Here is a 20,894-nt window from a genome sequence, read left to right on the forward strand (position 1 = left end):
ATTTGTGGGTTAGTGTCTTTGGAGAAATGTGATGGAGAATCTTGCACAGAAGTGCAGCTGATGCACTAGGTACAGACTCTTGCCTCAGAAATGCGTGAGGCTGATTTACTGAGGAGAATTCAGCCTGCTGGTTTTCGGAGGAACAGGTGTGTTTGACCACACACTGGGGAAGTGAAGACCTGAGTTTTGCGGAAGTCAAATCTGAGGCCCTCAGCGGCAGTTATTTATATCAGAACGGTGTGTACTGAAAGCTGAAGCCTTTCGGCCACCGCCGTCCGGGAGCCTGTAGAGAGAGGAAGGGCGTGCACTGAGCCTGGGTAAGCACCTCCTGCCCCAGGAGCGTCTGCTGCGGCTCGGATCGCTGGGAATCCGCGCTGGGCTCCACTGTTGGCAAGGGGTGCTCACCAGCTCTGCCTCCAGCCTGCCTTGTGGATGAAACGGCTCGCTTCCGATTGGTTGATAGATGTGACTTGATTCTTGCTTTTGTTCCCAAGATGCCCTCCCCCGTGTGAGCAGCTTGGTGTGTGTTTGGGGGGGAGGGGAAGAACAGTGCATTTTCTCTAAGGTCAAAATAAGGACATCGGACCCTAACGACCACCCCAAGAACACATCAGGGACTCTCGTGTTCACTCTTACCGTAGATGAAGTCTCTCGTGACGAGCTTCCATCTTTATGTCTCTTGAGTTCTAAAGGTCTCCTCCCCCTCACGCTCTTTTGGTTACGGGAAATGAGTGTGTTTGGGGACAAACATGTCAGAATTATGAGGGAGAAACTTGGCAGTGGAACAAACCACATGATATGCTTGACGAGACTCGAGAAACAATACGTCTCAGATTTTCTGACAGTCTTCAATTTTTGGTTCAGGAATGTGACCCAGAAGCCGCAGAAAGGGAGGCACTCCTGCAGCTTCACTAGGATCATTAACAGTCAGTCTTTACGAAGGAGTCAACAGAGGCTATTTCTGCACAGAAAGATGAGACGTCCGTAGGAGGAGAACTCTGTCCTGCATCCACCACGGGCAGGTGGAGGCTGAAAACGGAGGACTTGTGGTTGTCTGCTTTAAATCAGAAGACCAAGGAGTTAGACGTCCAAAGGCAGAGGGCCCAGAATGATGGAGCCGTAGGAGAGCTGGGCGGTGGGAATCACGAGCACATTTGCATAAACACTGAGATTGTTCTGGGCTCACCTAATCCCAGTCCTCGGGAGCTGCCTTTTACGAGGGTAAACACGGTTTAATAGTGAGCAAATATTAGTTCTCATAATGAAACCTGTTGAGCTGAACAGGAAACACTCAAGGGAGCCTGCAGGCCTGCAGCGAGGGTGCTGCAGGAAGGCACGGTGCGTGGCGTCCCGGTGAAGACAGGGGCAGTGGGAAAGTTCTGAGCTCGTCAATAAGCCACTGGCCCTGGGAGAGTGTGAGAGGCAGCTGGGGTGTCGGCATTTTGCTTATTGAAGGGAGGAACGCTCCTCACAACTCTCTCTCTATTTATTCAGGACGTGGTATTTGCAAGACTACAGCCATCTTAGGGTTTCAGTCTGTTTTCAGCTTCAGCCCAGGTCTCACCACACATGTTAGAGACAGGCGGTTCCAGCACAACTTAAGAAGGAAAGCCAGCTTGTCTTCTAAAATCCAAGTTTGCGCCATGGGTGCGTTTCTTCCTGGAGGGAGCCATGTGACTTCTCCCGTCACACCATCCCGCCTTCCTCTCATTCCTGCCCGTTCGCATCCCTCATCCTCATCCTCAGGATCTAGTGGGAAATGGGGGGTGTGGCTGCTCTGACTCTGTCTTGAGCTTCTTCCAAACCAGAGTGGAGACAAACGGGTGTGTAAGTCACCACAACCTATGGCAAGAAATGGCACATGCCGCAAGAGAAAAATAAACAAAGTGCTGATGGAAAATTCATTTCATTAGGGAGATATGTTTGTGCTGACGTTTGAAATGAGCCTGAAAAATGAGTAGGATTGTGACAGACGGAAAAAAGTGTCAGTGGCATTATTACGGTATTGACGTTTAATGATGTCTAAAGGAATCTGAATCTGTACAGGACACCAGGAGCTTTTGTGGTCCTGGCCTTGGCTCGCTGTTTTGCTGGCAGGAGCCCCCCAACTATCCTTTGGGGGACCACCTGGCTCCCACTCTCAGCCTAAGTGGTTTGAATGGGGCTGACCCTGCCCTCTGGCCCCAGGCTTAGGCATGTGACCCAGACTGGCCAATGAGAGAACCATGTTCCCCTAGGCACAGGGTTTGGTTCAAGGGTGGGCGGGTAACCCAAGCTGGACCAGTCCTGGAGCTTTTTCTGGAACCTTGGGAAAAAGGCATCCTCTTTCTGCTGGGGTTGCTGAGCTGGTGGGTTGTAATTAAGGAGGCTGCAAGGGGCTGTCTTGTTACCACGGAGGGAGAACCTGGGTGATGGCGAGATTCCTGAGCACCTGGATCCGGTCGTGCCTGAAACTCTACTGTTGGATTTTTCAGTCACTCAAGCCAATATATCCACTTTTTAATAAGCCATTTTGTGCTTTTCCCTTGCAAACAAAAAAAGTTCTAACCAACACAGAAATGTAAAATGATCTGCTTTAACAAACAAACAAACAAACAAAAACCTGTGGGGGTCAGAGGTTGCAGATTCACAGAGCAGGTTCCTAGCAAAAAGGAGTCTTCCTGTCGCTAACATTTTCCAGGCCAGCCTCCTGGGCCCCAGTGACTAAGATGTTGGAACCTTTCTTCCTAAACCCCTTGGTCTGAGGCCGCTCACCATCTAGCTGACTCCCGTGTGCTGGATGTTTTTCCATGAATCAGAAATGAAATATGCAGCGCTGTAGCCACAAAGTAACGCAAACGGCTTATTCATTTGTCTCTTCGTTCCCTGCGCCTTGTTTTTTCTGGGTCACACGTTCTAAGTGAAGAGCCATGATGATAATCCTGTTTGGCTTTATTGACAGTTGAATAGATTATTGAGAAAAGCCTTTTAATCATCAGAAGCAGATTCCCTGCAGAAGAATTGCAGAAAGAAGGTGGGACCACTGCCTCGAGTCCACTAACTCTCTGCCCTTCAGGAAAAACTCTGGGCTGTTTCAGTTAAGTGCCACAGCTGGAAACGCAGGAAGATAATCTCTTTTCTTCAGTGCTTACTGTGTCCTTGGTACCAAGAACAATAGTTTGCCTACATTCTGTCTTGATTTTGCCAACTAGAGGTATGTCCTCATCCTGTTTTACGGTTGGGGAGTGAGGCAGACACCGCCAGTTGCTACCCAACACCCATTTTCTCCTTGTTTCCTGCATGGAGACAGCCCCAAGCAGATACCGCTTCTAGTTTAAAGTTTAGGCTCTCTGGGCAATTACTGCAGACACTGATCATTTTGCAAACATTTTGTCATTTCTCTCCTGCAGCTATGGATGGCCATGATATGGTTCTGGCCACGGAGACTTGAATAGAAGTCTTCTGGGAAAGTGTTGCTTTCCTGATAGGAGCACTGCCCGGTCCTCCTTGTTCCTTCCTTCTCCCTACCTGGAATGTGAGGACGAGGCTTGTGGCGGAGCAGCCATGTTGTGACCTCGAGGCAACCACAAGGAGGACAGCCATATCTGGAGAGTGGTAGAACGGCAAGATAGAAGGAAAGTGGGATATTCTGAGATTGCAAAGCCACTGCTTCTGCCCTGGAAGGCCTACTTTCAGCTTGTTAAGTGAAAAAAATAAACCATTATTTGGTTAACCCAGTGGGGTCGGATTTGTGTTACAGACAGCTGAATGCAATCCCTAACTGACCAGGGAAATGGAGCTGAAGGGGTTTAAGGGACTTGCCTGCAGTTCCTTACAAAATGATGCCACAAAGCTGAAGAAGACACAGCACGTACCCTTGAAGAGTTCAAGCCGAGTTTGGGCGTCAGATACATAAGGAAACAATTGCAATATAATGTCATTGGTGCAATGATAGTGACCTGCCTCAGGTGTCATGGGTGTGTAGGAAAAAAACAGAAATGAGACAAAAGGGGAAAGGAAGTTAGCCAGGCAGAGGAGAGAGGTGGGCAAAGAGATTACAGTTTGAAAAAGGTGTTTAGGTGCGCCCAGCACGGCGTGTGCAGAGCCACAAGCTGGCGTGAGTTGTTGGGGCGTGAAGTTGAAGGAGGGCAGTGGTGAGAAATGCAGCCCCATTTAACTCTTGCTGCATCATGAGCCACCCCCAAAACTTAGTGGCTTAAAACGACAACATTTGATCATTCTCATAATTCTGCCATCTGAGCTGAGTTCAGCTGGGTAGTCCTTCTGTTCATGGACTATCTGCTGGGGTTGGAACACCCAAAAACACTTTTTAACTCCCGTGTTTGATGCCTTGGCTGGGTAAATGGAAGAGCCGGGGCTGGCTGCCGTTTCTCTCTCTCTGTCTCTCTCCTCTCCATGTGGCTATCTCTGGCTTCCTCGGAGCACGGTGATCTCAGGGCAGTTGGGTTCTTACATGGCGGTTGGCTTCCAGTTGAGAGAAGCTGCCAGTGCATGTGAGGTCTGGGCTCAGAAGTACCCGAACCTCACTTGCACGGCACTCTGTTGATCAAAGCAAGTCACAAGGCCGGCCCTGATTTAGGGGGAGGAAGCAGCTTCAGCTTCTTGATGGGAGGAACAGTGCGCATGTGCAGGGAGAGATGCGTTCACAGTGGTCATCTTTGGAGACTACCTGCCCAGAAGAAAGAAGCATGCAGAAGGACAATCTTGTCTGCTTGTCAGGTAGGTTGACCCAGACCCAGGGGGTTTGCCCTGCTTCCTATTTGGGATCTGAGAGGAGAATGCCTATCAGACTGCCCCGACCCATCAGAGTAAAACAGTCATGTGATGAGGCACAGCGAGGGCTAGAATTTGGCTTCTCTGAACCCCCTTCAGTTTCTGTGGGGCGTGGACTGGACTCAGAAGTCCCATATGTCATAGGAGATGGCTGGCTTGAGAGTCAGAGGGTCTATCCTGGGTGTGCACGGTGAAAGCCCACGGCAGAGGCTGGAGGGGAGACTGGCGGAGGACCCAGAGTCAGAGGGCAGGGGATGCTGAGCAGGCTGAGTCCAGCTGGGAGAATGACTGAGCCCTGGCCCAGCCAAGACCCCAGAGGAGTTCCCAGCCACCCTGTGGCAGAAATCACCCAGGATCTGGAGGACATGCTATGGTTTTAAGCACCTCGTCTTCTACCCTCACAACCCCCACCCGTAAGGTCACAAAAGACAGCACCCCTCCCTCCAGTGAATCCCCCAGATGCCATGTCGCATGTGGGAGAGCAGCGTGGGGAGAGGAGACACTGCAGAGCCCAAGAATGTGCCTGAGGGACGACCGTGTCCAGATGACCTCCTCGTGGCATTTCCTGGACTGCATCCAAAGTTACCCCGCAAGAGAGGCTCAAAGGAAGAACACTAAGTTACCATGAAATAAAGGAGCCGTGTTACATAAAATTACAGAGAAATCGCAGGAATGATGACAAATGCAGGATAGCAGTTACCTCTGTGGGAGAAGATGGGATGTGCGAGGCCACAGGAAGCTTCGGCTATTCTGGTAAGGTTTTAGGCTTAAATTTCGGGAGTGGGTACCTGTGTGTTGTTATATTCTTTCTGCCTTTTTGAGGGTTTTAAATAGTTCATAATGTAATTTTTTAAAAAGGTACACTTCTGAATAGAACTGTGAGCCCCCAGTGCCTGGGTTAGGCCTTGAACGTGTTACATGGGAATGAGGACATAGAAAGGGGCTCGAAACAGGAGTCAGAGCTGCTTGCTAGACAGATGGCCCTGGCTGGATTTGAGGAAGACAAGAGTGGAGGGGGAGGAGGCGGCCACACTGATCCCGCGAGAGGTAATGGTGGCCTGACCTCCCAAGTGATGCCCGGGGAATTGACAAGACGGGGTGCGGGGTGGGCGAGACTTCTGGTTTGAGTGAGTGGGGCTGGGGAACCCCCATTGACTGAGATAAGCGAATCCCGGTGGACGGTGTGTGTAGATGGAAAAACAAAGAGTTCACTTAGGACAGGGTGGGTTTGGGGTGCCTGTGGGTCGTCCTGGTGGAGATGACTGGCTGGAGCGGGGGTGCATGAGTCTGGACCCCAGAGAAGAAGGTAGGGAGCCCCCAGCACTGACACAAGTTGGATCCGTAGAGGTAGTGACACGCCCAGAGGGGAGCGAGTGGGAGAGCAGAAAAGAGGACCAGGGTAGACTGGGCCCAACGTCTGCTCAGCCAGAGAAAGGGATGCTCCCAGCTCTGCAGACACGCTGTGCCATCTCCTCTGTGAGCAGAAAGACCACTACCCCCACCAGCACCCCCACCAGCACCCCTGCAGCGAGTTGCCCCACCCTGTGGTGGCCCCGTCCCTCCCTGCCCCTGTCCGTTCCACTCTCCACTTCCTGTCCAGGTTTGCCTGCCTGCTTTCCTGGGGCACTGCTTTCCTTTCTCTCCAGGATTATTGAAAGGAGCAGAGAAAGGCTTCCGTCCATAACCAGATATGAATTGAAGTCCTCGCCCGGGAGGTAGAAGGCCCAGCAGCCCGCCTGGGCCTGTCCCCTTCCAGGACAGAGCCTGGCGAGAGCCCGGACCTGGAGCCTCCTCTGAAGGCTGCGGTCTTTCTCTGGGAGAGTCTTTGTTCTGTAGAGAACAACGAAGAAGGTGACAGGAGGAGAGCCGTGGAGGGGCAGCTTGGAGACCCCGTGTGCCCCAGTCCCCGTCTACTCCCTTGGCTGCTGGCGGCCCGCCCTCCTGTGTGCGCCAGGCCTCTCCTAGCGGACTGCCTCCCGCCCTCAGCTCCAGATAAGCTTCAGGTAGTCTTGTAGCTCCGTCAGCGCCCTTGATTTGAATTTCTAAACTCTGGGCTCTGAGGAAACCCTGTAGGTCTGACTAGCTGCCACTTGATTGGTATTTTTCTCCCCTCGACCCCTCCCTCTCCTGAAGAAAGAATACAACATTACTTCCTTCTAGATGGGTTCATTGGCAATAACAGGAACACGCACAGGCTGGTCAGGTTAGAGGGAGTGTGCATGAGAGGGGTACAGCCTGGCCGGACCCACCCTTTGGCCTCCCACCTCCCTTTATTTTTTGTTGTAAGAAATACAAGATGGCGTCAGCCTTCCTCTGTCCCTTTGACAACCTAAATGTCTCTCTTCTACCCAGACCCTGGAAATCTCTTCGTTACTTAAAATTTGGATTCTGAGGTGAAGTTTCGATTCTGAGTTGGGCAGGGAACTGCTCTGAGCTCTAGGGAAAAAGTATGTCTGCCCCAAACTGGAATTGAGAGAAATTGGGAAAAGGCAGACAATGAAGTTGCATTTCAGAGGTATCAGCCTCTCAAAGCATTTCTCCGAAAAAGTAGGTTCCAGTCACGGAATGAAAAGGTATTGGCGAGAATGTTAGAGGGTTTTGGTTTCCTAAGACGGACCCTATAGTCAAAGGTCATGCAGCTCCGTAATAAGATAAGCAAGAAAGGAAGGTTCTCATGTAGAAAACACGCCAACAGATCATTCCAACGGTTGTGGCACCACCTCTGAGCCCTCCGACTGGCTCTCAGAGTGATGGACTCACCGGCACCCGGGGGCTCGCTCGTACAAACCATAACCTTTTTGGTCTTAAATACAGGCTGAGAAGGCGAGGCAGGTGCAAACAAGCATCTCCAAGGTCACGACCTTCCCTTGCACCTGTCACCGCGCTGGCACAGGACTGTGCAGGGGAATCCGGAGGTCCCTCGGTTCCTTCCTCTGCCTCCAGACTTTGAACACGGCCACTTCCGGCAGCAGGGCAGCCCTTCCCTCTCAAGGCTCCTCTGGAAACCCGCCCACTGCTTTGGATTGTGGCATCTTGAGCATCTGACGGTTTTTGATGTGCCTCCTAGCTCTCAGGCCACCCACTGCTACTACTCCTATTCTGGGCTTGCCCTTCTAGGGGTGCAGCCCTGCCCCAGACCTTCCATCTGTCCTTCCTCTGGGCCAGGGGATAACAGCTGGCTATTGGATCAGTAACCTGGGAAAGGGCGCATAGCGAGGTCCCTGAGTCGAATGTGGTACTTTTCCCAGGTAATGTATTTGCATTTTAATAGGAGTCCCCTGGGTGGAGGGAGAGTGTTAATTTAAAGGGATTTTTCAGGCACTGGAACAAGCTGGTGTGTGTGTGTGTGTTATGTGAGGAGAGAGAAGAGGAGGAGGAAGATCATGGCTGCCATTTATCAACGCAGCAAAAAGGACATAGAAGAAACCCTTTGTCCCTCTCATCCAGCGATGACACTGTTAATATCGTGGTGTATATCCTCCCAGTACCTGGTGTCGTAGAGATGAATGAGCATCCTCATCTCTGGCAGTCAAATTGAGACACTCAATTCTATAAAACTCACAAGCTGCAACACAGTTTCTATGTGTGCCATTTGGTAACACACTCCTTGTTCCAGAAATCCCACCTCTAGGAATTTATTCTAAAGAAAAATCTAGAATAATAATACCATTAGCTACCATGTTCTGAATTTTAATTGTGCACCAAGGGTTTTACACACATTGGTTCATTTGATTCTTGCACCAAGCCTGCAAAGCAATAATGTCACCCCTCACCTGAGGCTAGAGAAGGAAAGGACCTTGTCCAGGGCCCTCTGTAGGAGGTGAGTCAGGAGCTGGGGCCCAGCGTGGACGAAGGGACCCCAGGAAAAGGCATCCTCCACCTGGATCCCCTCAGAGATGAGTGCAGCCATTGTACCAGAGTCTCCTGTCCCCTTACCTCCCTCCCCAACTCCCCAATCCCCCAACCCCTCCAACCTACCTCCGCATCCCCCTCTATCCCTCCCCCCCGCCAAATGTGCAAAGGCCCTGAGTGGGAGGAATGTGACCAAAAGTCTTGCCCTCATCCTCAGGGGTGGGGGGCAGCGGGTGACAGTGCCGCGGTGCCTCCCACCTGCCTAGTTTCAGCTCTTCTTTGACAGCTCCTTGTCCAGGAAGCCTTCGCTCCATCTCAGACAGTTCGGTCTCTCCTTTGTTCTCCTGCTGTGGTGGAGCCACCGCACAACAGCTCAGAAGATGTTCTGCGGCGTCGTCACAGTGTTTCGCACATGTTCCTGGGATCCCAGTCAGAATTCTCTGGGGAGCTGTGAAAAGTGCCGATCAACGGAATCTGATTCCCTGGTGCCGAGGTTCAGGACCTGCGCCTCACGAGCCTTTCGTGGGCTTGGAGCACACTCGAGCGGGAGAGAAACTGCGTGGCTTACCTGCCTCCTCAGAGCAGGGACTCTGGCACTGTCCTTTGTGTCCCCTGGCATTGAGCACAGGGATGTGCAGCCGACACAAGTGTGTGTGAATTCAGTGCAGAGACACATTTCTCAGGAAGGAAAGCGGAGTGGGGGCGGTGGACGACGTGGGATAACTGGGGAGGGCGTGAGTGGGAGCCCGTGCAGGAGAGCGAGAGAGGTGGGAAGTCTTAGGCTGATTTGGGATGCCCGCTCTGGGGGTCCTCTGAATGCTGCCAATAGATAGTCAGTGAATGTCTTTTCCCCTCCACTTTTTCCGCAGACACATACTTTAGTCCCAGAAATTATTTTTGAAACCTGAACTTTCAATGCCAGAACGAGTAATTGCATATAAAGTGGGTCACAAGGAAGTGATAACTAATGCACAGGCTATTTTAACTGCTGAATCAGAAATTTCTAAGCTACATTATGAAATATGCAGGAAGGAAAATAAGCAGATGATAGGAGTGGAAGGAATCCTAAAATAATGTTTTCACAAACAAATTCTGGCCCAACATACGCCTGAGCGGTGGGAGTGGGGGAGCTCCAGTGACACACAATGAGAGTTGAAGAACTGGAATGAAATTGCCAAGCTGGAATTCTTTCTGAACGACGTAGGACCCCTGAGGCACGTGGCCCACACCCCACAAACCCACAGCCTGCAGGACTTCGGCCGTGTCGTGGGGGCACCTTGTCACTGCTTCACAGCACAGGCAGACAGGGCTAAAGAGAGCAAAGACAGACAAAGCCACAAACACAATGTAGAAATCTTTTCTATTGGCTATTCCTCAAACAAATAAAACCCATCTTTTTGGTTCAATTTATTTCATAGAGTTTTTTTCATTGTGGTAAAATATGCACAACTTAAAAATTACTATTTTAATCATGTTTAAGTGTACAATTCAGTGGCATTAAGTAAAATTCACAGTGTTGTGCAACTGTCACCACTATCTATTTCCAGAACTTTTGCATCATCCCTAGTAGAAACTCTGTGTCCAATAAGGAGTAACTTCCCATCCCCCAGCCCCTAGCCCCTGGTAACCATTGTTTTACTTTCTGTCTCTATGAATTTGCCTATTCACATAAATGGAATAATACAATATTTGTCCTATTTCACTTAGAATAATGTTTTCAAGTTTCATCCATGTTGTTGGACGTATCAGAACTTCATTCCTCTTCGTGGCTGAATAATATCCCACTGTGTGGATATACCACATTTTGTTTATCCATTCATATGCTGATGGACAGTTGGGTGTTACCACCTTTGGCTATTGTCAATAATGCTGCTATGAACATTGCTGTGCCAGTTTCTGGTTCAGTCCCTATTTTCAGTTTTTTGAGTACATACTGAGGAGTAGAACTGGTGTCGTAGGGTAATTCTATGTTTAACTTCTGAGGAACCACAGACTGTTTTGAGTGGCTGCACCATCTTACAGTCTCAATAGCAGCTCACAGAGTTTCTAATTTCTCTATATCGTCATCAACACTTGCTATTTTCCATTTTTTTGTTTTTTAAAAATAATAGCCATCCTAATGGGTGTGAAATGGTATCTCACTGTGGTTTTGACAGATTTTTAAACGGAAATCATACTGAGGACACATATTATAGGTAATTTCACGTAGTTTAGGTTTTGAACAGAAACTAAGAATCATAACATACTGAAACTAATACTAAGGATATTTGTAACTCATCGTATTGTGCACAGTCTCTTTTTGTTTATCTTATTTTTGGTGTAAATTTCTAAAATGTCCTCCTATGTTCTTATCTTGTGTATTAGTTAATTTTTCTTCTTGATATAAGTTCCAATTTTTTTTTTTTGAGGAAGATTAGCCCTGAGCTAACATCTGCCGCCAATCCTCCTCTTTTTGCTGAGGAAGACTGGCCCTGAGCTAACAGACGTGCCCATCTTCCTCCACTTTATATGTGGGACGCCTACCACAGCATGGCTTGGCAAGCAGTGCCATGTCTGCACCCGGGATCTGAACTGGCGAACCCTGGGCCATCAAAGCGGAATGTGTGCATTTAACCTCTGCGCCATGGGTCTGGCCCCCAAGTTCCAAATTTTAGCCAGTGTTCTAAAAATAACTTTTGTACATGACACTCGAAGATCTTTTAATCTCTGATGACAATTGTTATTACTACTGGCGTCCTATTGAACCAGCCCTTGAGGCTCAGCAGATTCTTTTGATCCCATTGTTAGCTTAAGCAGCATATTGTGGTCATTTGGAACAAAGATGAGATGCTGTTTCTTTGAAGTTGAGTGTAGTCTTTTCTTAAAACACTTACTGTAGTCAAATGGCAGATCTAATGTATTGAAATGCTCTGTTAAATCTTAATTTTCTTTGAGCATAACCAACACAACTGATAGGGACTTTTCATGAATACTTGGTCACTGAATATTTTGACCCATTGTGCTGGGTGCTGGATACACACTGGTGACAAAACAAACCTCGTGGCATGTGGTAGAAGTTTGTAGAACGGGATAGTCCTATTCTTTCTGTTGCCTCTTGACTGATAACCTAAAGGATAACTTGTAAAAATTCAGGGAGACACTTGGCCCAGGACCAAATTGTACTCACTGAATTGATTTTTAGACATGTCTTTCCCAAAAGGATTTGAGTTAGCTTATAAGAGATACAGTACATACAATAATGCTCCTATACAGAAAGATAGGATCAGTAAGGAAATAAGGAAAGTGGCAATGTGCTAGAGCCCTAAGTTGCACATGTTTAACACGATTACTGTTATGTAATTACTATGCTACTATGTTTGACACAAACTCCAGGAATGTATTTGCTTGGAAACAATTCATATTGACTTAAACAAATAGAGGCTCATTTATCTCATATGACAGGAAGCCCCAAATTTTGCAATCCAGGGCTAATACACAATTCTCTATCAGGGACCCAGGTTCTTCATCTTTCTGCTGTGCCATCCTTAGCATTGATAAATAAATGAAAAGCAATAGGATATATTGGAGTATATGGGGAAGTCATTTGGTATAAAACTAATTCGGCCTGATCTTGTTTTTCCAAAAGAGCCTGACGTGGCCTGTTGAGCATGCATTGCACATCTGTTTTAAACATTTACCATGCCCTAAAGACAGGAATGGTGCCCTTAAAGATAGAGATGTAGCTTCCCCCCGTATCGGCATTTCCTTTAGGATAAGCATCTCTTCTTGGAAACTAAGGATTAATTACTGCTGTGCTCATCTTGTGACCACTGACCTGCTGACCACTGACCTCCTGCGACATCTTGTGACAGTAGCAAAGGAGATGTTCCTGTCATACGTCATGTATGCTCTTTGTTCCAAGATGGTACATAGCCATGCTGCACACCCCATTCTTTGTTGCCCCTCCTCCCTCCCTGGCTACAGTCCTCAGACTAGGCTTATAATAAACTCGCCCCAATTTTGATTTATGGATTGACTATGGATTATTTGCATCGACAGCATACAGACCTTCATCCTCATGCCGTCACCTTGTAGTCTCCAAATGGTTGCTGCCCCTCAAGGCAGGAAGAAAGGAGACGGGCAAAGGGGAAAGAGCTTTTTCCTACTTTCCTTTTTTATTCTGAAAAGAATATCCTGTCAAGAACTGTGAAGCATCTGAGATTTCATCCTACTTGCAAGCTAAAAAGTTAGCCAAGTTAGCCTGTCGTGGCTCCGTGGAAGCTGGCAGAAGACATGCGACTCCTGGGTCAGGGACAATGGGCTTTATTATAACAGGGCAAGTGGCATGAGCATCAGCATATCTGTGGCATTCTCCTTGTCCTCAGGCCCCACAGGCGAAATTCAGAGGCCAATAGGAATGCTTGTATACACAGGGGCTTGCCTTACAGGGAAGGAACCCTGAGCTTAGGGACCCCAAATCTTATGCAATGGGCAGAGGCAGGCCTGCCCTTTGGTCTGGAGTAAATGTTATTTCTGTCTCCCAAGGTTCTAAGCAAGCCTCCCCTTCGCTCTAGAGATAGTACCTCTGTTTTCCAAGGTGTTGCATGCCATTCAAACATTCTTGGGAAGACAGTCTGAAACACAAGACAGCCAGTGTTTCTGCTTGCAAGGTATACATAAATGTGAGAGACCGAGGAGAATTGTCTCCCAGCAATACCCTCTCCAGGGACGTCTGCCCGTGTGTTATTGGCCGGAACCCCATCGCACGGCCACCTCTAACCGCAAGGGAGGCTGTGAAATGGAGTATTTCCTGCTGGGCACATTGCTGCTCCAAATAAAACTGGGGTTCTGTTGGTGAGGAAAGGCAAGCGAGAGATGATGCTCCACAGGAGCAAAGCGAAAACCGTGTCCTCCTGCTTCCGTATGTGACCACTGTCCTTTCCCACTGCATAACACATTTTATCACACTCTATTTACTCAGCTTGCCAGAAATAATTCGTACAACTTAGACAGAAGAAAACTCCCAGTCAATCGCCATTTTACAAATTCCAAATAAGCTATCAGTAGAGCAGTACAGAGTTTTAATGTCACAACTACAGAACATCTAAGTGTACAAGCCCATAATTCCTTAGAATTCTCTCTATTTTAAAAAATCTGTAGTAGTTATTTTTACAGGTCATTTTTGAGGAGGTGAGAAGAACAATTCTTTTAATTTAAGAAAATGTTTGTGTCATGAAATTTCTCCCGATCTTTGAGTATCATCTATAGCCTAAAGTACGTGTTCTCCTTTGCGAACAGATAGGTGTTTGGTAAGAGGTTTATAAATATACCTTTTCTGGCTTCATTTATTTTAGGAGATTTTTGTCACCTCCTGACAGTCATTTGGGGCTGATAACGTTACCGTGGTAACCAGGCTCCAAAATGCTGGTTGCCAGTGATCATTGATCCTCGGCCCCTCAGTACCTTTCACAAGAGTGCTCCCCCCGGACCTGAGGGGGCTTTGCTGGGAGCACATTTAGGTCAAGGAGTCCACATCCAGCTCTGTTAGGGGCTATTAGAGAAATCTCCTGGATTTTCCTCCGAGGAACCAAGAATCCTGGCTCCACCGCGTCACCCTGGCTTACGTTTCCACTGTAACAGACGGGGCAAGTTTCTTTGTTTCCTTTTCAGCTGCATTGTGGGAGCCCAGAAGCTCAGTCAGTGCAACACGTACGGCACTGAGGGAAAATTCCAGATGTGCACGGACTTGTCTCCCCCAGAGGCAAAGAAGTTTGCAAACTACTTTTCAAAGCTCTTACTACATGATTTTGAAATAAAAATGCTTCTCTCCTGAGAGGGAGGGAGAGATTTTAATCTGGGCTGTGCACTGGGAACGTAATGACTGATCCAAATCAGAGTCCAGGGGCATCCTGGGGGCAACGATTGGCGAGGCTGCAGCAGGGCGGTCGCCGAAGGAGCTGGCCCCACTTCTCCACAAACAGGGGAGCCTCTCCACTCCAGCCAGGTCTTGCGCGTGAGAAAGGGGGGGCTTGTTAGAGAGAACAGCTTGGAAACTTTATTCTCCTTGCCAAGAGCTAATGGACTGTCTTCAACGTGCATGAAGATCTGTTCTGCACGGTGGGCAGCGAAGCCAGAAGGAGGCCTCCGCGGACCTAATTTGGCATCAGCCTACCTCGGTGTGAGAGGCCTGGATGCGCTCATTTTACTCTCTGCTGTAACTAAGAAAAACAACAAAAACCCTGTGAAGGTTCATTGAGACAGCAGTCGGTCACAAAAAAGGAATTTGAACGAAGATAACGCTGGTTACATTTTATCCACATGTCCCCAAAGCCTGTGTGCCAACAGTTGAACAAACATGACAAATTAAAACTTAACCAAATCAGCGTAGACTCTGTATGATTCAAAGAACCCACAGACACACAGACACGCACACACAGATGTCTTTGGATATCCCGAGAATTGAAGGATTTCAGGACCGAGTGAAACATGTCACTCTGTCCTGTGTCTGAAGAGGCAAGCGTGTGTCTCAGTGACGTGGGGGCCCAGGGAGGAAGTGCAGTGGGAGGAACTGCCCCCTGTTACCTGCAGAGACCGTGGCCCTTGTGGAGCTCGGACCCTGAGCCAGGCGCTGGGCTTCAGTGCTTAAGGAGGGATTGCATCAGAGGCTCCTTCATAGTCCTCTGAGGTGGAGGCGATCATAATCCCCATTTCACAGCTGTGGCCACTGAGGTGCAGAGAAGTGAAGTGACTTCCCCCACATCGCACAGCTAGTTGTACAGGACCTGAGCCTCTGGTGTAAGATGATGTACGTGGTCCCGCTAGCTTTGTGGCTCACGGTCTTCCGAGCAAAATGCCCCAGCAGGAAGGGGAGAGGAAATTAGGCTGTGGTAACTGCAGGGAAAACCAAAGAGAGGCTCTTAAAGTCAAGGTGAGGACAGGGTCGCCAAGGCCAGGGCCGTCTCTCATCAGCCAGCTACTGGTCAATCTCCCCGGCCTCAGAGGCCTGTCCAGGGTTTCTTTGCTGCCAGGGTCATGTTGCTCAACTCTTTGTGGGGTGCTGTGGCCCTGGAAGGAAGCCAGGCGGCAGAGCCGCCAGGACCTGGCTGGTCTTCTACCCAGAGACAGAGGGGAACGTCATTCCTGGGCAAATTCTCCTTCAGATGACCTTTCGGAGATGAGTCCTGCCTGTTCCAGCGTCTGCCCTCCTCAGTAAACCCTCTCCAGCACCGAAATACACGTCCTCTGACAGCCAGCCAGTCCCCCCTGCACTTGGGCACTGGTAGCCATGCTCTGAGGCCTCAGAGCTGTCCCTATTGCTGCTTCCCACGGGGATCCTGCCACACTGACCGCGGTGACGCCTGAGTGTGCATTGGCTTACCAGCCAAACGCACCTCTTTTTAGTTTATGCTGCCTGTTTTCCCTGAGAATAAACTCCACTGAATCCAAATCATGCATGAGAAATGGTTGGAACTGTGATGTTGCCGTTTGGAGTTGGAAACGAAAGAAGCAGGGAGGACACAGGCCCCCACCCTCCTTGGGAATTTCTTTACCTGCCCTCTTGACAGAGTGACAGAGCCTCTTAGATCTCAAACCTTTTCTCCATTTACCATTTGGTCATCAAGATGACAAATGCCACTGGCCCTAAAATATGCATTGTTACAACCATTTGGTTTAAAAATATATGGCTAGCTCTATAAAAGGGATGACCAGATCAATTAACAAACTTTCTAAGTCCAAAGTCGAGCCCTCCAGGTTACACCTGTAGTGTCAGGTCTCAGAGCGTTAGTTCCAAACCAGGGATTTAAGGCATAATTTAGCTGATTCTCTGAAGACTTGAACTTAAAAAAACAGCATCCAGTTGGAGATAATTGTTCACATCTGCCTAATGATGCTCCTATTTGAAAAGACATAATAGAATGTAAATTTTGAGCGACAATAGCTTTCAGTTTGTTATTAAAATCAAAGTGAGAAAATGCAAGTGAAAGTACTGGATACTTCTGGAAGGTCTTCTCGTCTGAGGACTCGGGGTCACGTTTGTCAGCATTATCAGACAAGGATTTCATTCTTACTCTTTGTGCTTTTGTGCAGGTGAGGTGGGAGGAGCAGAGGTTTCACCTCCACGAGACAATACCTCACTTCACTCTCGTGTCTGCCTCTGCCTTCCTTCGTGCGTGGCTCGCTGCTGACGGAGGCCGGCAGTGGGGTCCTCGGCGCCGGGAACGGACAGTGAGGGGTCAGAGGCCTTGGGAGAACTGAGAAAGAAACCGTCGCCCTGGCCTCGCCCAGTCACCCGTCCCCAGTCAAAACCACGCCCTGTCACCCACGAAGATTTGGAGACCAGCCCCCACTCTGCTGCTGGGCTGACCACAGCCCTTCTTGCCCAGGCAGAGCCCCCAATCCGCTAATGCCAGGAGGTTAGAAACTGAGTGAAGGGTGGATCTGTGCTGGAAAGAACAGAGTTCTAGGGAAGGACTGAAACAGAAGAAGGGCGCGTGTGAACGGGGCCCAACAGGAGCGCGACACAGAAGTTCAAACGTGCTGTGAGTTCAGTTGAAGCCAAGACTCTAATGAAAGACTCATGCAGTCTAATGAAAGACAGTGGGCACTCAACGACTGCTCCTTAACCGGATGAATCAGAAGATGCTGCTCAGAGGATCCTGGGTGGGGTGGGTAGGGAACCAGCTTGGGATGTTACGGGTCTGTGGAGAGCAAAACTGCAGCTTGAACCAGGGGTCTCCAGGGAGGAACAGGCACCAAGTGGCAGAACTGGACACAGAAGTGGGCTTGTTGTTAAGTAGGGTGCGGTAAACTTGGTAGCTCCTCTCCCCTTTTCCCTTGGTAACACAACCCAGATTTTAATCAAGGCGCCCAGATGAAAGACTACATTTGTCAGCCACATTCACAGCTGGCATGGCCATGCAGATATAAGCAGAAGTTGCTGGATGGATCTTCTGTGGATACTCCTTAAAAGGGGCTAGACTACTGACACACTTGTTTTTTTCCCCTTCTCCTTCCCCCGTGCCTTCCTGGAACAAGAAGATCGGTGTGATGGCTGGAGTGCTAGCCACCACATTGGACCATGAAGTGAATTTGAAGATGGAAGCCATATGTTAAAAGATGACAGAACAAAAAAGTAGAGTAAGCCGTGGACTTGATGACTCTGTAGCTCCCTTACCAGGCAGACTTCAGCCTTCTTTTACGTGAGAGAGAAATCAGCTTCCATTTTATTGAAACCACTGTTATTTCCACATTCGCCTGGGACATCACAAGCCTAGGGACCTTGGGAAGGCTTTGACTGAAGAGTGAAAAACTAGGGTTTTTATTTGTTTGTTTTTTGGTATGTTTATTTGTTTAAGTTAAATAAACTGTAAGATAAAGGTGATTCAAAATGACAAAATAGAGTCTCTGAGCTCAGTCATAAAAAGGGATCAACAGGTTAAGTATGTTTGTGTTGTATATTTATTCAGCTTAAAAAGAAGCTCTATTTGCTTATGGAATCAAGAAGTCCAAAGGTCAGCTGGGCTTCAGGTCAGGTCCTATATAGCAGCAGGACAAGTCAAGCAAGACCTCATGTCTTTCCATCTCTTCTCTGTCTCCCATGGTACTGGCTTTGTTCTTAGACTGTCTCACTTGATGATCCCGAGATCCCAGAAGCCCTTGGCAGAGTCTCCTTGCATCTGGGCAGGGTGGCCATCCCCAAATCAATCACTGTGGCTAGGGTGGCCAGAAAATGGAGCCCCCTGGATGGCTTAAGCCTACCCAGGTCCACCCAGAGAATGGTGACCAGGTTAATCCCTCCCTGCTGTGTGGCTGGGGCGTGGGGGACTCTGCTAGGAAGGGAAGAAAGGGAATGCACATGAGGAGGCCACCATGTTTGTCCTTAGCAGGTAGTATTACTTAAGGGGCTTCTGTTTTTTTAAAAAAGGCAAAGGTCTTTTGTTCCTGCATTCATTTCTACTAGCCTGAAAGCCAATATTAGGCTTATCGGTTTGGGGTGAGGCGTGGGATTTCCAGAGGGCCTTTGCCACTCTTACTTTCACTCATTAACTCAACAGTAAACCTTTCTCAGGTGCTGGTTCTGTGTCACATAGGTGGCAGGTCTCACCTGATAGGTGTTGAGCCATCGGGATTGGTGGCACTGGCACATGGGGGCACACACTCCTTATGAAGGTCAGGAGGCAAGGATGAGGATGGGGGAAACAGGACAGGCAGGTCTCGCTGGTGACAAGGGAGTGGGACTGGGAGGGGGGCTTGGGTGGTGCTCAGAGACAGTGGAACTGTGTGGGCCCCTCAGCGAGATGGGGGCGCATGTGGAGACTTCAAGCTGTGTGGCGGCTTACCAGGGCTGGCTTTGTGCCTAGGGTTCTGGGCCCCCCAGTTTAGGAGGTCTCTTGGGGGAGAATGGGTGAGGTCCATGGTTCTTAATTTGGGCAGTGGGAGTGTTTTGGGGGTAAAATGCCAGGAAAGGAGAGTGAAGTCCCTGACTTCTGGGGAGAGTCTCCCCCAACCCAGGTAGCCCACTGCTCTCCTGACCCCGAGCAGCTTCTTGGGGTTTTCAGGTTATCATGACACAATTCTTTTTTCCTGCAAGAGTCAGAGAATAAGGGCTTCGTGACCCAAATAGTTCACAGCATGGTATTTGTCTCTATTTAAAATAGTCTCCCGTGGGGTTCCGTTAACAATGTACATGTCGAATTATGTCACATCCATTCCTTGCTCCACTTTGGTCACACTGGGTCAGGCAGTCCCTGAACTGACAGAACTGTTAACCTCCCAGCAGGCAGCACAGCCACAGCCGTGCCGTCCTCGGCCGAGCTGCCTCAGGGTGTAACGTCGGGAGGAAGTAGCAGGCAGCCCTACACGAACAGTCAATCTCATGACGACAGCGGCCTGTCATCAGCGCCCTTTATCAGAGCCTTGTCCCTGGAGACGGGAGCATGTGGGTTTGATTCACGGCTCTGTCACTCCGGCTGTGTCAGCAGTGTGAGTTTGGGCGAGCTCTTTCCCTTTTCCGAGCCTCCCCTTCCACGTCTGTGAAATGGGAGTACTTGTACCCCGCCATTTACAGGCTGCAGGGAGGACTGGGTGTGACCACTCGTGCACAATGCTGGGGAGCATGCCTGGCACTTATTAACGCCCCAGCTAGTTACCAGTAGTGGTGGTGTTTGACTTTTTGTCCTGTTCAGTCCTTTAAAATTTGGGGTGCTCCCAAGAGCACCCCCAGGAAACACTTCACCAGCTCCCCAGAAACCCAGAGAAGGCAGGCGGCCCCTCCTGGAGGGCACGCAGGGCAGCCTGAGGAGCTGCAGCGGTATCTGGACATCAGGACTGTTAAAAACGTGGCCAGAGGGCCTTGCCTGTAAGAACGTCTCTGTGAGGGTACAGAAAGCTTCTTCCTGCGCCCAAGGGTCACAGATGCCTTCGCGGGGCCATTCAATCCACCTGCGGAGCTCCGGAGAAGCAGACATACAGGTACTGGCCGTTCTCTCCATTTTAGAGGTAAACTGAGGCACAGAGACGTCTACACGCACCGGTTGCTTCCTCCTCCTCTCAAAGGACAGTGAGACTGAGGCAATCGCAGAGCTGGGGGCAGACTCTGCTGCCCAGACGAGTGGAAACGAGGCATCTGGGGGTAAGCCGCGTGGAAGCAGGTGATGAGGACACTGTCCGGGGTCCCTTTCCGCGCACAGGGACTCTGCTTCTCACCTCTCCCACCGCCAAATCTCTGGGCGGCCGGCGGCCCCTCTGCGGTACCCGGCGGCGGTGTGGGGCAGGAGAGGCCCTGGGGGTTCGGGAGCCCCTCGGCAGGGCTGGGGCTGTGGCTGCCGGGGGCCAGCCGAGGCGGGACCGGGTCCCGCGTGTTCCGGGAGCCCTGGGGCCGACTGTCCGGGCCGCCGCGGCGCCGGGGCCTCCTGCCTGCATGGCCCGCACTCTCGTCCTCAGGGGCCCTCGCGGGCAAGCCCAGGGGACAGCCGGCGCGCCACCAGGGCAGCCAGTGGCTGAGAGGGGGCGGCCGCGAGGCCCGGGCCCACCTGTCCATGGAGTCTGTGACCTGGGTGCCCTGGTGCCGGGGCCGGGCCGGCTGTGGCCCCAGCGGCCCTGCTCCCGGCCCAGACCCCGCGCCCTCCGTGCTGGGTCTGCAGCCCCCAGGCCCGGCCTGGGGTCCCGAGAAGCCCGCTGTCCCCAGGGCCGCGGCCGCCGAGGCCGGACGTCGTCTTTGTCTCGGCGCCGCGTTGGTCCTGACCTCGTGGGGCCTCAGTGAACCGGGAGGCTGGGGAGCGGCTCCCAGG

At 50.1% G+C, this 20,894-nt stretch overlaps 1 long non-coding RNA gene across 4 annotated transcripts in view; it reads left to right on the forward strand.

The window, feature by feature from the left end:
• LOC106839509 (uncharacterized) overlaps positions 1 to 11,586 on the forward strand; it is a 38,087-nt gene extending 26,501 nt beyond the window's left edge. Inside the window, exons 4-6 of one of the 4 annotated variants that reach the window (XR_011501586.1) lie at positions 3,390 to 4,719; positions 5,192 to 5,526; positions 6,420 to 11,585. This is a non-coding gene — a long non-coding RNA (uncharacterized lncRNA). Of the gene's footprint in view, positions 1 to 3,389; positions 5,527 to 6,419 lie in introns of all 4 variants that reach the window. The other 3 variants (XR_011501588.1, XR_011501585.1, XR_011501587.1) reach the window with 3 other exon arrangements.
• Positions 11,587 to 20,894: the final 9,308 nt, after the last annotated feature.

The sequence above is a fragment of the Equus asinus genome, chromosome 2 (assembly GCF_041296235.1).
Source record: "Equus asinus isolate D_3611 breed Donkey chromosome 2, EquAss-T2T_v2, whole genome shotgun sequence".
NCBI lineage: Eukaryota > Metazoa > Chordata > Mammalia > Perissodactyla > Equidae > Equus > Equus asinus.